Raw genomic sequence first — 14,058 nt, 5'->3', positions numbered from 1 at the left:
TAAATACAAGATAAATAACATATTTACTACAGAAAATTTTAAAGACACAAAGTAGAAGAAGATTGTTAAAACAGGTGACTATAGTAATTGGAATCATTAAGCCAGATTCAAACCCATTTCCTTTCCAAGCCTGCCTTCTCTGCATCTTTGTTTATCAGTCAGAATGAGAGGTGGTGACTAGTATATTTGCCTCAGCCGAATAACATATACAGTTTACATTTCTTGTACATTTAATAAGGCAAACCGAAAAAAATAGACATTCCCTAATATGTCTTTGAAAACACTGATCCATGCACAATCCATGAATCAGAAAAATTTCTCAGACAGTGAGCAACAAGTGAAAGGAAAAGCAATGCTTCTGAAAAGAACTTCCAGCTTATGAACACAATGTGGTTTAAGTGGAATAAAATGCATACTCTGTGAATCTAGTAAAATAATGATAAACATGTCTACTTCCCTGCTAATCTAAAACAATAAAAAAGCATAATATTGAGGTTCATAAATTACAGCAGACAGCATAGCTCTTAACTGACCAGATGTCTGCAGAATGTCCAGATTTTTGCCTCATATTTTTGATCTGCTTCTCATAACACTTGTGTTTTCTTTGGCAAATCACTGATGATTAAAATCACTAAATAATAACATACATTTGATTTTCATACTTCATATCCTTCAGAAATGCATGCTAACACAAGTCCTGCTATTCTAGTGACTTTATTAGTTTATAATAGCAATGTTTAAATATGTCCATATTTTTGGACCTTTGTCTCCCCATTACTTTAGGGTTTGTACAAACTTCTTATGCTAAGAGGTTGAGAGGCGCCATAGACAAGTCGAAAGGATTGTTTTCTATATAATAGAATAACAGCCCTAAAATGCTAGATACTTGTTTTTGCCCCCCCCCCTCCCAAGACAGCTCCCAAAACATTGAAGGTCATCACACAGGAAGGCCAGTATGCAGTATATGTGCAATCATTTGAAACCATCAAACAATAGCCACAGAAAGCTCATTAATAAATGTGAAAATCCAACCTCTGATACCACAGCATGCTGTGCAGTCCTTTAATAGGTAGTGTGACAGTTGGGTCACTCCAGTCAGATTACCCAGCTCCCCAAGCCAAGTGGCATACCTGCAGTTCCTCCTCAACTAAGCATGACAATTTCACTAGTGCAGAGCAGAAGACCCACTGACCCAGTCACCTATTGTGTCATGAACACTGACAAAGTAGCTCAAGAAAGGAAAAGGATATGAAAGGGGGAAGACTGCTGTGCACCCCTATTCCCTTGCCATACTCTACTAACCACCATAAGCAGAATAAAGCAACCTAGTCCAGTTTTCTGGCCACTAAAGGAGTACAAACTCGAACCCTAAAAGAAACAACACATCAGTGGCAAACAAATGTCTTAGATGCTCTAAAAATATGAAAGCATGTGCAACAAGCATATATGCACAACCTACCATACACATTCATTAATTTGGTATAATCTTTTCTCTCACACACGTTATTTATTTTTTTATTTCTAAAACTCTGAACTAAAGCTGATTAGATTTAAATACTTCTGGATGACAAATGCAAAATTGAAATCACTAACGCATTGGTTAATTCCGTCCAAAAAAACAAATAGGATCTCTGTCTGATAATTCCCAGCATTAAGTGATAACTAAACCCAAAATCAGAGCTGCCCTGACCATCCTGTGTTTAACAAATGTCCATGATGCTTTCAAAGCCAATGGTCTTACTAGTCACAAGTCACATTGGTGTCATGGATGACCAATTCACAAAATATTTAGGAAACAGGTGTTGCACTGTCACCAGATATCTGAAAATCCTAGATGAAAGATTATACTTTGAGAACAAACTGATATCATTTTCCCCAGATAAATTAGTAGAATTTGAGACTGCCCTACCTGATACATGCAAAAATTCAACATTGGTAACAGCTGGTCCCATAGAATACCTGAGAAACCCTTCCGTTCATTTCCCAAGATGCAAAGCTGAGGCTCATATTCACAGTATACCATTGAATTACCACTTTCTTTGATGCCCAGGCAATGAAAGATTGACTCGGACTTAGAATACAGCTGAAACATTAAAATTCAAATCGACAAATTTAAGAGTGAGAACAATAGCTGTAGTAAGGAAAAGCTATCAAACGCAAGTCAAAGATGTTCTGGAGGATCATCTGAACTATCCTTTTGATTCTTTCCACTGATTGACCTTCTCTGGCTAAATCCAAAGCCCTTCTTATATGGAATGAATTGGAAGAATAACTCAAAGTGGTCAACACTTCTGCCACCAAAGCCTTCTGTAAAAAATAATCTAAATCCCTTTTAGTTACAGACCATTGAAATGGAAGCGTAAACACTATATATATATTTCAGAGACAAATTGTAAGACAAACTACAAAAAGTCACAACCCACTGAACCACATAGAATAACGGGCATGAAGCTCTGCCTGAAATAACCTGGTAGCCCAATACCTGCTGGTCAGTCCTGAACCTGGCAATCTAAAACCAAACTTGAATCATGGACTACAGTTACCAGTCTCTAGCCTAAAGAAACCGGAAACTCACTGACTCAGAAAGCATGCACATAAAGCCAAGTGAACAGTGTAGTCCACACAGCAAACATGGTAATTACTGACCATAGAATGGACTCCATTCAAAATACTGTATATAAACTCTTGCCAATGGGCTTTCCATATTCTTTGGATAAGACCTTTGCATTTCCCCATCCCTTTAATTAATAATATACTAATCATCCAGTACATTGAATAATCCAGATAGCCTGATGAGTAAGCCAACAAGTTAGGCCAGCGATTGGATTATTGTAATATTGGCTGCTTCATTCAACATGCACATAAACAGCATATAACAGATGAAAAGTTAGGGAGACCAATTCTACTCATGACATGGTAAACTATTGTGAATGATGTCCACCCTGTAGACTTTTTGTTGCTAACTGCTCAGGAAATGCATAACAACAGATCTATCACTCTGTACCAGCCATCGCAAATTTGAGTGGTATGGTAGTGGGGGGTTGAACATCTACAGCTATCTGATGAAATCTGGACATCTATAGGAGAGAAACATTATCAGCTAGGATGTTCTATCTACTGAGTATAAACCTAACAAAAATGTTAGATGGATTTGAAGACAGTGCAAAACAAGTGACCTCAAGAAAGACAGTACTCATTTTAATCTGAATACCTTTTTCATTAACAGTTAGCAACAAGAAAGCCTACAGGGTGGATGTCATTCATAATAGTTTACCATGTCAGGAGTACAAAATTAACTCAACAAACAAGCCACCCTGGAGGAATCACAAAATCAATCGGATGTATTACAGGTGGAAGAAAATCATGGCAAAAATTAAGAGGTGCAACACCCAGCACGATAAAAGCACTATAATTAAACTAAACAAACAACTCATAGGACAAATAAATTCTACCGAAGCCAAATTTGAGGTAAGTTTGGCCTCCCACGCCTAGGACAACCACAAAGCATTCTTTAGCTATGTCTGCAACCTCAAAGGCAATACACAATTGTGTGCAGAGCTCATTGTAAATGGAGCCACCTATACTGAGTCAGAGGATATAGCAAACCTCCTGGCTGATAAATTCAGCTCCACTTTTATTCCTCTCTCCCCCTCAACCTTCCCTCAGGAAATATCATCACATATAATTCTCCTACTATCACTAGGGAGCAGGTCCTTAGTGCTCTCTCTAAGAACAAGAACACTGCATCAGTGGGCCCAGTTAATATCCCAGGATGGCTTCTAAATAGCATGAAACATGACCAGTCAATGAGTACAATGCTTCCTTTGGTAATGTACCTAACCAGGAATATCCAACAACTGGAGCATCTACAGTGGTTCCTAACTAAAAGAATACAGGGTGTAAGTAATATGTCCTATGCAGACTGCCTCAAGGCCCTATCCCTGTATTCTGTCTCCTACAGGCTTTTGAGGGCAGATCTATGCCTGGCATACAGGGCATTGTCAGACCCCACTCTGCTGAACCTCCTGCATATCCAGAAAACAAACAGTACCAAAATTATCCATTTTAAAGACTTACACCTTGCTTGTGATATAAATAGGACCTGCTGAAGAGATAGGTAAGTATCCCAGAGACTACCCCATCTAAAAAACAGACTCCCCATCCATGTGAAGCAGAGTTCCTCCCTATTCCAATTCAAGTTCAACTTGGACAACTGGATGGGAAAACGGAAATTCATCCCTGGTTTGGCACCTATGTCTCTAATCCAAACAGGTAGCCTGTAAATGGTTCATCTCCCAGGTCCATGCTTATACTTATCAAGGGTATCAGAACTTGTCAGAGATTTGGGATACATGGCTAGGCTTAAAAAGGCCCCTGTGGTCATTAGCCTAGTAAACACCTAAGAACCTATGAACCTATTAACCACAACTATAGGTGACTTGTATGAAAGAAATGTAACACTTCTGTTATCTAAATGGTCCTAACAGACTATTGCTGCCACTTAAATAGACATACACTCAAAGAAGATAGCATCATTTTTTTTGTTCTGCTTACCAAAAAGTCAGCCATGCTACAGAAAACCAATGAGCTCCAAAATAGGCCCCCACCCCATGTCCACCAGTTGCATCTGTGAACAAATGTAGACCCTCCAAAGATACCCATTAATCTTCTATAAGGAAATCCCCTTGTAACCTGAAAGGAACAGACAGCATAAACACAGGTCTTACTTCATCTATCTTGTAACTCTCACTTTATGGTAATTCTGATGCCCACCTTTTAACAACTTAGATAAGGACCTGATGAAAGACCTACCTGGTGACACTGTCCTATAAGCAAAACTGAGAAGGCCCTAAAGCTCCATGATTTCTCTTAATTTAACTTTCTTAGTAGTTAATATTTTTCTGATGGCCTCCTTAAAGATGCCTAATTTAGCTTGTCATGATTTAAAAGCTGACAGACCACATCAGTTTAAAGTTTCAAAAGATAAATACCCTGAATAGGCCTTCAATCTTTTCTTCAGCAAGGAGCACACCATGTTCTTGGCATAGTGCAATAAACTACTCCATGCCCTCATTAGTGCTCAGACATCAGTTCCAATGATTAAAAAGTCCTCAAGGTAGTGCAATTCTGCCAGCACCAATGCAGGACTGCGCTAAGTATCTGAAAGGTGGCACATGCCACAGCACATCCTATGGGCATGGTCATGTCAAAGTAAAATCATTCTTTAAAGTGCATTCCCAGCAATGGCTAATACTTCTCATAAATTATCAGCAGCCAGAAGACAGCCTCAATGCCTAGCTTCACCAGCCAGAGATTATGGAGTTTCTTAATGATCCAAATGGCATTATCTTAGATGTTTATTAGGCTAATGACCACAAGGGCCCTTTCAAGCCCAGTCATGCATCCCAGGCAAGGTTGAAGTATTTAGAATAGGTAATTCTGATGATGCTTGTTTTGCAAATATGTGCGAGGTACATCAGAGTGGAATCTGACAATGCCTTGTAGTCTAGGCATAGATCTTCCTCAAAAGTCTGTAGGAGAAAGAATACAGGGATAGAACCTCGAGGCAGTCTGAAAAAAAGACATGTTACTAACACCCTGTATTCTTTTAATGAGGAACCTCTGTGGATGTTCCAATTGTTGGATATGCCTGCTTAGGTACATAGCAAAGGGGACATTGTATTCAATGATAGTTCTGATGAATGCCAGATACAGTGGAACAATGACTTCCTTGGGCCTAAATGGCATACCTTTGTTTATAAGTTGCACAACATAGAATGATTTATTCACTATTGTAGGCATGTGATGGTCAATGACTGGATTACTGTGTATGAGTGTCCCCAAGTCCCTGACTACTGGGTCAGCTCTTAGGGGTCTGTTGTCAATATGATTGTTACCAGGGGTGGATGACTTCCAGAAGGATACTATTATGCATTTCCTGGCATTTAGTTTTAGTCCAGGGCTCTGACACCAGTTGTTTGTCTGTGTCATCCCTTCTTGGAGAACATTTGGGTTGATGAAGGATTCAATGACAGCTCCTAATTTACAACCATCTGTAAATTAAGCCATCCAGAGGCCATTGACATTGGCCTTGACTTCAGAGAAGTAAATGCCAAAAAGTAGCAGTCACAGGACTTATCTTTGAGGGACTCCACTTGAATTCTAACTTCCTAAGTCCTGTCTGTGAGCCAGCTGGTTATCCATGAGATGAAATAAGCATTTGTACCTACCTCTTGAGTTTGTCACCAATGCAGTCTATACTTTAGCCTCTTGCTTAATAATGCTGTCACTGACCTATGATCTTTGGGGTAAGGCTAAATGGTAAATAAGTCTGTACTCTCCTTCTTTATTTATTGGACTAAACCTAATTGGGAAATTCTAAAAGAGTCAAAAGGAAGAACATTGAAGGGACCAGCTATTCTCCCCAGAGATATCTCCTTATTGATACAAGCTCTTACTACATCCTCCATACTGACAACCAAACACAAAATCCTGTAAGTTTTTCCATTGGAGTAATTTAAAATTTTATAGAGAAACCTAAAGCCAAACCCTGTAACAATTCTTGAGTGCCTTGAGTGCCTTTACATCACTATAATCCCTTAACATGGTGGTCAATATGCAAGTCCTAATTTGGAAATGCAAGATTCTGTTTGTGATAAGGGTTTGTAGGGCATTATCTCCCTTGAAATCTGAGAAAGGAGTTTCTGCCCTTGGTGTTTCCATTTCTCCCTGGATGTCAGCCTGGACATCATGTCTCCTCTATGACCCAACAGTTAGATACTAAATGTTTCTTCACACTGAGGACAAACTTGAGCCAAATCCAATATCAAAGATAAAAGGCCCAACAAGCTTCCCTTGACAACATAGTCATCAAAACATCCAGCAGTAGGCAATTTTGACATTTTTATCATGACTCCCATTCAGGTGTTTGCATGACATTCTTTCCAACATAGAGACTTGTTCACTGCTTTTAACTTCTTGAATGTATTTAATTGTTTATTTATTTGTTTCTTTTTTTGTTTGCATAATTTTTATTTTTTTATTTTTTTAATAAGGAAGTGCAGTTGGGCACAAGGTCTTTTTCAGTAGAGGCCCAAAGAGAAAAGCCCCATACATGTAATTTTAAAGAACAGTACATTCTAAACTCTGCCCTTCTGAGCTGGGAATTTCTGATTAAAGGCTTATAGTGCCTGCATATTTGAACTGCTTCTTACTGAAATTGGTACACCTTGCTTTAGCATTGACTGAATCAGATCAGGCCTACTGAATCTTGCTTTTGCATAACTTGAGCACTAATCAGGCATTCTTTAAAATATTCCAATTGTATTTATTACTGCTTGTTAGTAACTTGATTAAAGTGTAGCTATCATTCTTCTTAGTCTTTCACTTGGATTAAGCACTTGGGCTTCAGTTGTTTTTATTAGGCAAGGTTTGTGGCCTGCACTGTGGTGGCAGGACAGGTAGCTCTAAGTTTCTATGATTGGATTGCTGGACTCCAGTGTCTTCTGTTGTGTAATTAAATCTTAGTTAGTCTGGTTTTTAAGCACTTGGGCTTCAGGCCAGTTGTTTATTAGGTTCAAGGTTGTGGGCCTGTGTGGTGGCAGGGGTATAACACATCTAAGTTGGAACTTACGATTGAGGGAGTGATTGAGGTACTGGTAATGTCTTATTGGTTTAAAAACTTGCACTTGCTTGGTTTAAGCACTTGGGCTTAAGAGGTTATAGGTCACTAATTGGGCTGGGAGGCTGGGCTCTGCCCTTCTGAGGCTGGATTTCTGGTTAAAGAGCCTGAGAATTTCTGGTTAAAGGCTTATAGTGCCTGCATTTTGAACTGTTTCTTACTGAAATTGGGTACCATCCTTTTGTAGTATGGCTAGATCTAGCTGTGTTTTTGTTTTGCTTGTGTTTGTTTGTTTGCTTGTGTTATTCCCCTAAAATGATGGCTTGCTAGCACTTCGTTTCATCTAGTGATTCGTGTGATATCTACTGTGGGATACCTTATTGTTCACTGTTTTTTGTTTCCTTGTTTGTTTGCAAAGCATTTTTTGTTTAAGTTACTTTGCTGAAATTATATAAGTCAGTCTTAAAAATTAAAATAAGTCAGCACTAACAAACTAAAAAGCACTACCTTCTGAGTGTCACCCCCTTCTCTTATTTCAATTATAAAGATTTTCTTCAATTTATTCTAGATTTGTCAATCTCCTCTCTGGGTCAGCTTCCTAATCTGTCATCTGTGAATCTGGGTGCAACTGGGCAATGTGGGTTGGTGCTCAACCTGTCAAACAACCTCCTCCCAACTCCAGAAAACCCCATATCAACAAAAATGGTTCCACATGCTTTAGTACAAGCAACCAGTCCAGCAAACAGGCTAGCACCTCTCAGAATTTGAAAAGTATACCGTCACAAGGAGACTCTCACATAAACACACGAAAACACACCAAAACACAACTAAACAAAAACATACACAAACCAAGAAACAAAAACCTAACACAAACAAGCAGAAAAAACTAAAAGACACCTCTAAAGCCACTACCCCCAAAACAAAAACCACCGAACAGTCACAAAACTAACCCAGCTCAACACAAACATGTCAAGGTGACTCTAACTAACAACACCGTCCCGCTCAACCATAACACTCTGAAAGGGCATACAACACACCCTGCTCATCAGGCTCACACACCACATAACACAGCAGGGGCTGGCACAGCTGAACAAGCTGAGCTAGGCTCAGGAGCATGTCCGTATACCACATATAGCTTCCTCACATTACAAATATTGAAAACATGAAAAAGGATTATACAAGACTCTCTGAGAATATGTCTATGCTGATAGTACCCTGAAATGAGAGAATGAGACCTCAACTAGGCATATAGCCCATAGCAGAGTGACGCTGACCATATGGCATTCAAGCAAGTATGACGTGTCATTCCACAATATGAAGACAAGATATGCCAATTATGACATGCTATTCAGTCAAATTCATCAATTGCCTGTCAAATGCCTGTACAATCCTGGTCACAGGGATGCTGAAAGGCTCTGCTATGGACGGCTCTTTTTAAGTGCTTTCAGGATTCTGGACCTTTTAGATGCACTAAGGGGATAAAGGATTTTGGCAAGGCTCAAAACAGCATCCTCAGAGAGCCTCAAAGATAAAATAAGAGGTATCTCCTTAGCACATGGAAAACAGGGATATCTGTGCAGTAATAGAACAGAAAACCTCCAAGATGGAGAACAAAGATACTAACCTGGTCATGAGTGCATCAATAGGAGAAGCGGAGCATTGGCACCAACCACAAAAAACCTGGGGGCCTCTGACTACCATGCTTTTGGCACCACCCATTGGACGTCACCAAGTATCAATATTCATCACAATTTTCACATTCTGTGGAAATACTAACACATTATATGTATATAATAGTAACATTATACATTTGTACATAACAGTAAGGCATGATAATAGAAAAGGCTCCTGAATGGTTTCACTTCATAATCTCAAAATGCTGAAATCTCGAATTTCAGCATTTCGAAACTACGAAGCTAAACCATTCACAATCCCGAAACCCACAATAACGAATCACACAATCACAAACATACAGCATAAACCACATAGCACACACACCATTCTACCCACAGCACACAAATCACACAACCCTACACTACATGTAAGCAGGGGGGCAAACCCCCCTGCACCCCCTACACCCCCTTACTTATATATACCAACTCTGAGATCACACATAACGAAAAAAAAAAATTCACACCACAGACTTCTACACTTGCTCGCAGAAAAATACACATCACACATACACAAACACCAACAAATCCAACACTCACACTCATGTTTACACCTCCCTACCCTTACCCACACATACAACATACAAAAACACACACATACATTCACTCACCTTCAATTCCAAGCACCATACCAGCCAAACACTTCATGTAACTTACCTGAAATGCATAAGTGAGATTTCGAGATATTCGAATTTGCTCTTATGCATTTTCAGCATCCTGCATTTTCAGCTTCATGGTCTTGGAATGCTGAAATTCGAGACTTCAGCAGTTCGAGATTATGAAGTGAAACCTCCTGAATACACTTAATATATGTTAGGGATAGTGCATTATTTGAGTATTTATTTGAGTGACCTTTCTAAATAAATGAACAAAAACTTGCTTGATTTACAAAACTTTTGAAAGTGGTTCCATTTTTTTACACTTGTGACATTGCTGACCAAATGCTAATCACTTTTCTCTTTTAGACTCATGATTGGCACCACAATTATGATGGTTAAGAATCAGACTTGACTTGGGTTTTGCTAACTCACCCTTATGCTGCACTGAGCATGTCCATTTTATTGAGCTAGTCTTAGAATTTACTGGAAAATTACAGGTTCTCCCTGGAAATACTACAGGGGCTGCAGCTACCATGTGCTTAGGCCTGTTTCTATTAGCCATCTGCTGCATGCTGTCTATGTTTGCTCTACTGAAACCATGCTCTTATCACATGCAAGCATATTTATGTGCCTTTCAGTAAGATTATGTATTTGACAAATCTGCATAGCTTTGCTCAGCGCTAAATCACTGTCTCAAAGCAAAATCTTTCTCACAGCAACATTATTAACACCAGAGACAAGCCTGTCTTTTATCAACTCATCTTTCCAATCACCAAATCTGCATATTTTAGCCTTATTTCTCAAGTTAGTAACATACGCTGCAAAAGTGTCTGCTGGATTTTGGTCTCTTGAATAAAATAGGTGCCTCTCCAATGTAGCATTTGTCTGGGGGTTAAACTTTTCTCTAAATTTACATTTGAAGCACTCAGGATCCTCCCTTGATTCAGCTTGTCTAACAATAGGGCAGTTCCCCTTCTCCTGCACATAATGCTGGTACATACACAAATGAACGCTGTCTTTCAATGGCTTCTGACTTAAGCTAAGTAAAGCAAAATAAATGCCCTTGTATGTGCATCTTTGTCAGAAAATACTGCTTGTATAAAAATGTCATATTCCTGGTCAAATACTCTCCAATTCTCTGTAATATTATGATCAAAGACAAGTAGACTGGGTCTGCAAAATGCCTCTACCATATTGACACACAGTAATAAAGACCCTTGGAATTATGTACAAACACACAAACACACACACACACACACACATATAAGCCAGAAATTTATGCCAGAACTTGTAATTATGCTCAATAGCAAAACATACTCTTCAACTTTGTAAAATAAGTTTCCATAGCACAAGAACACTTTGAAATCAATATATTTTTCAAAACCACCTCTTATCAGTGTAAGAGACACTTTGGAATGGCTGCACTTTGCAAATGAACTGTGCACATCCAAAGAAACTTCTTGAAATGGCTGCACTTTGTGAAATAACTCTGTACATTGTAAAAAACACTTTGAAATGACTGCACTCTGTGAATAAAATATACATAACACAAGAACCTTCACAAAATGACTGTATTCTGACTGCACTTTGTGAAATAACTGTATTTGCACACAGTCATCATCATCATCATCTTCTTTCGACTGTTACCATTAGGGGTCGCCACAGCGGATCATCTGTTTCAATTTCTTCCTGTCCTCTGCATCATGCTCTTTCACACTAACTGCCTTCATGTCCTCTCTCACCACATCCATAAGCCTTATCTTAGGCCTTCCTCTTTTCCTCTTACCTGGCAGCTCCATCCTTAGCATCCTATTCCCAATATACCCAGCATCACTCCTCAGCACATGTCCAAACCAACGCAATCTTGCCTCTCTTGCTTTGTCTCCAAACTGTCCATCCTGAGCTGACCCTCTAATATACTGATTCCTAATCCTGTCCATCCTAGTCACACCCAGTGCAAATCTTAACATCTTTAACTCTGCCACATCCAGCTCTGACTCCTGCCTTTTCGTCAATGCTACCATCTCCAACCCATATAACATAGCTGGTCTCACTACCCTCTTGTAGACCTTCCATTTCACTCTTACTGGTACCCGTCTGTCACAAATCACTCCTGACACTCTTCTCCACCCATTCCACCCTGCCTGTACTCTCTTCTTCACCTCTCTTCCACACTCACCATTACTCTGAACTGTTGATCCCAAGTACCTAAACTCATTCACCTTTACCAACTCTACTCCCTGCATCCTCACCATTCCTCTACCCTGCCTCTCATTTACACACATATATTCTGTTTTAGCCCTGCTGACCTTCATTCCTCTCCTCTCTAAAGCATATCTCCACCTCTCCAGGGTCTCCTCAACCTGGTCCCTACTCTCACTACATATCACAATGTCATCTGCAAACATCATAGTCCATGGGGCCTCCTGTCTAATCTCATCTGTCAATCTGTCCATTACCACTGCAAATAAGAAAGGGCTCAGAGCTGATCCTTGATACTTGCACACAGTAAATTCTTCAAAATAATTGTACTGTAATAAAGCACACACTGCAAACACTTTGCATTCTCTGAGATACTTTGAACAACTCTAGTTATACTTTGGATATCTTTAGTCAATGTGAAATAGTAGCTTATGTCAAACCATGGTCGTTTACTAAGAAACATGCAGTCACCTTGTCTTTTTATGCTTATTTTGCCCTTTTATTTTATTCATTATGCCCATTTGATCTCTTGTCATGCTCGTTATACTTTTCTTGTGCTCGTTTTACTTTAAACATGTTCATTATGCAAATCAGAAGAAATTCTGAACATATTCATAAGTATTTCTGCTTATTCTATCAAAAATTATAGTTTTAAATATTTTGTTTAATCAGTAATGCATTTTGTGCTTTTGGTTTGATTAATAACGTGTTTTATGCTTTATGAATGCTTTGTATCATTTTCTTTACAAAATAAATCAGTTATGCGAGTTTTGGTTACCTGAGGTTCGTTTCTGGCATTTTTTTTAATTGTTTGAGCACTGTATCACTTAACCTGCTAAATATACATCGACCGTTAACTCTGCATCTCATGGCTTGAAGACGTTATACTCTCCAGCCCAGGTCTGACACCATGTCACTCGTCTGGTTAAGATAAAACAGATGAACAGTTGTGGGTTTGTTTCAAGCAGCTTTATTATATACAAACACATCACTATTGAGGCTTAGTAACTTAAACTTAAATAAACTTATAAACATACTGACTACTGCACTCATACATGTTAACACTCTGGCTGTTCTCTCAAAATGGCACCGTTGCCTGCACGTGCTCTCACATTGAAATGCCTCTTAACGTTAGTTCTACAACATGCATTTTCAGAATGATGTGAACTCTGAATCTCAAATGCCTGCCATTATTTACTGACTTCAGTCCTCAATAATTTGCCAGAAAACAACACATTTTATCAGGAAAACACCAAAAATATGAGGTAAAATCTAGACAATTGAGAAGTATGTAGAGCTAGTTGGTGATCTTATCCTCAAGTATAACAGTGGTATAAAAGTGTTGAAACAATGCTAGAGTTTCAGTACTGAGGTAGTTCAATAGAACTTACAGTTGAATAAGTTGAACTTACCATAAAAGTAAATGTTCGAATAATCACTGCTGTGGTATCCATAGCTATATGGGTTATATCCTGCCAATGGTATAACAGCCAGTCAGCTTCCAAAGCTTCATGGCACTTTCCATGCTCCCAAACTGTCAAACAGCTTGAGCTGAGCTGACTAAAAGACATGTTTGAGTGTGAAGGCCTTCAGAGCATTAATGCCAGCAGAAAAAGGTAGGCTGAGCCTTGAAACAAAAATGCTAGGAACAGCAAAAAATAAATCTCCACACCCTAGCATTTAAAACAAACCGAAAATAAGGAGGATGGAGGGAGGAAGCACCTACTGCAAAAGTGATCATTCAAAAATGTTCTGTCATGTTAGGTTTAACTTACACAAGATGGAGAAGGAGAAGACTCCGGAAATTAGCAAATCCTAATCTGGATCTAGCGAAGAAATCAAGTTTATAGTGCTTTGTAAAAGTATGTATGGAGGACCAAATAGCAGATTCTAGAATACAACTCGAATCTAATCCTTTCCAAAAAGCCATATATGAAGCCAAGGCCCTGGCAGAGTTCATCTTGAC

Source organism: Protopterus annectens, chromosome 11.part0 (genome assembly GCF_019279795.1).
Source record: "Protopterus annectens isolate FY-2018-M chromosome 11.part0, PAN1.0, whole genome shotgun sequence".
In the NCBI taxonomy this organism is placed as follows: domain Eukaryota; kingdom Metazoa; phylum Chordata; order Ceratodontiformes; family Protopteridae; genus Protopterus; species Protopterus annectens.
This window is presented reverse-complemented; position numbering follows the sequence as displayed.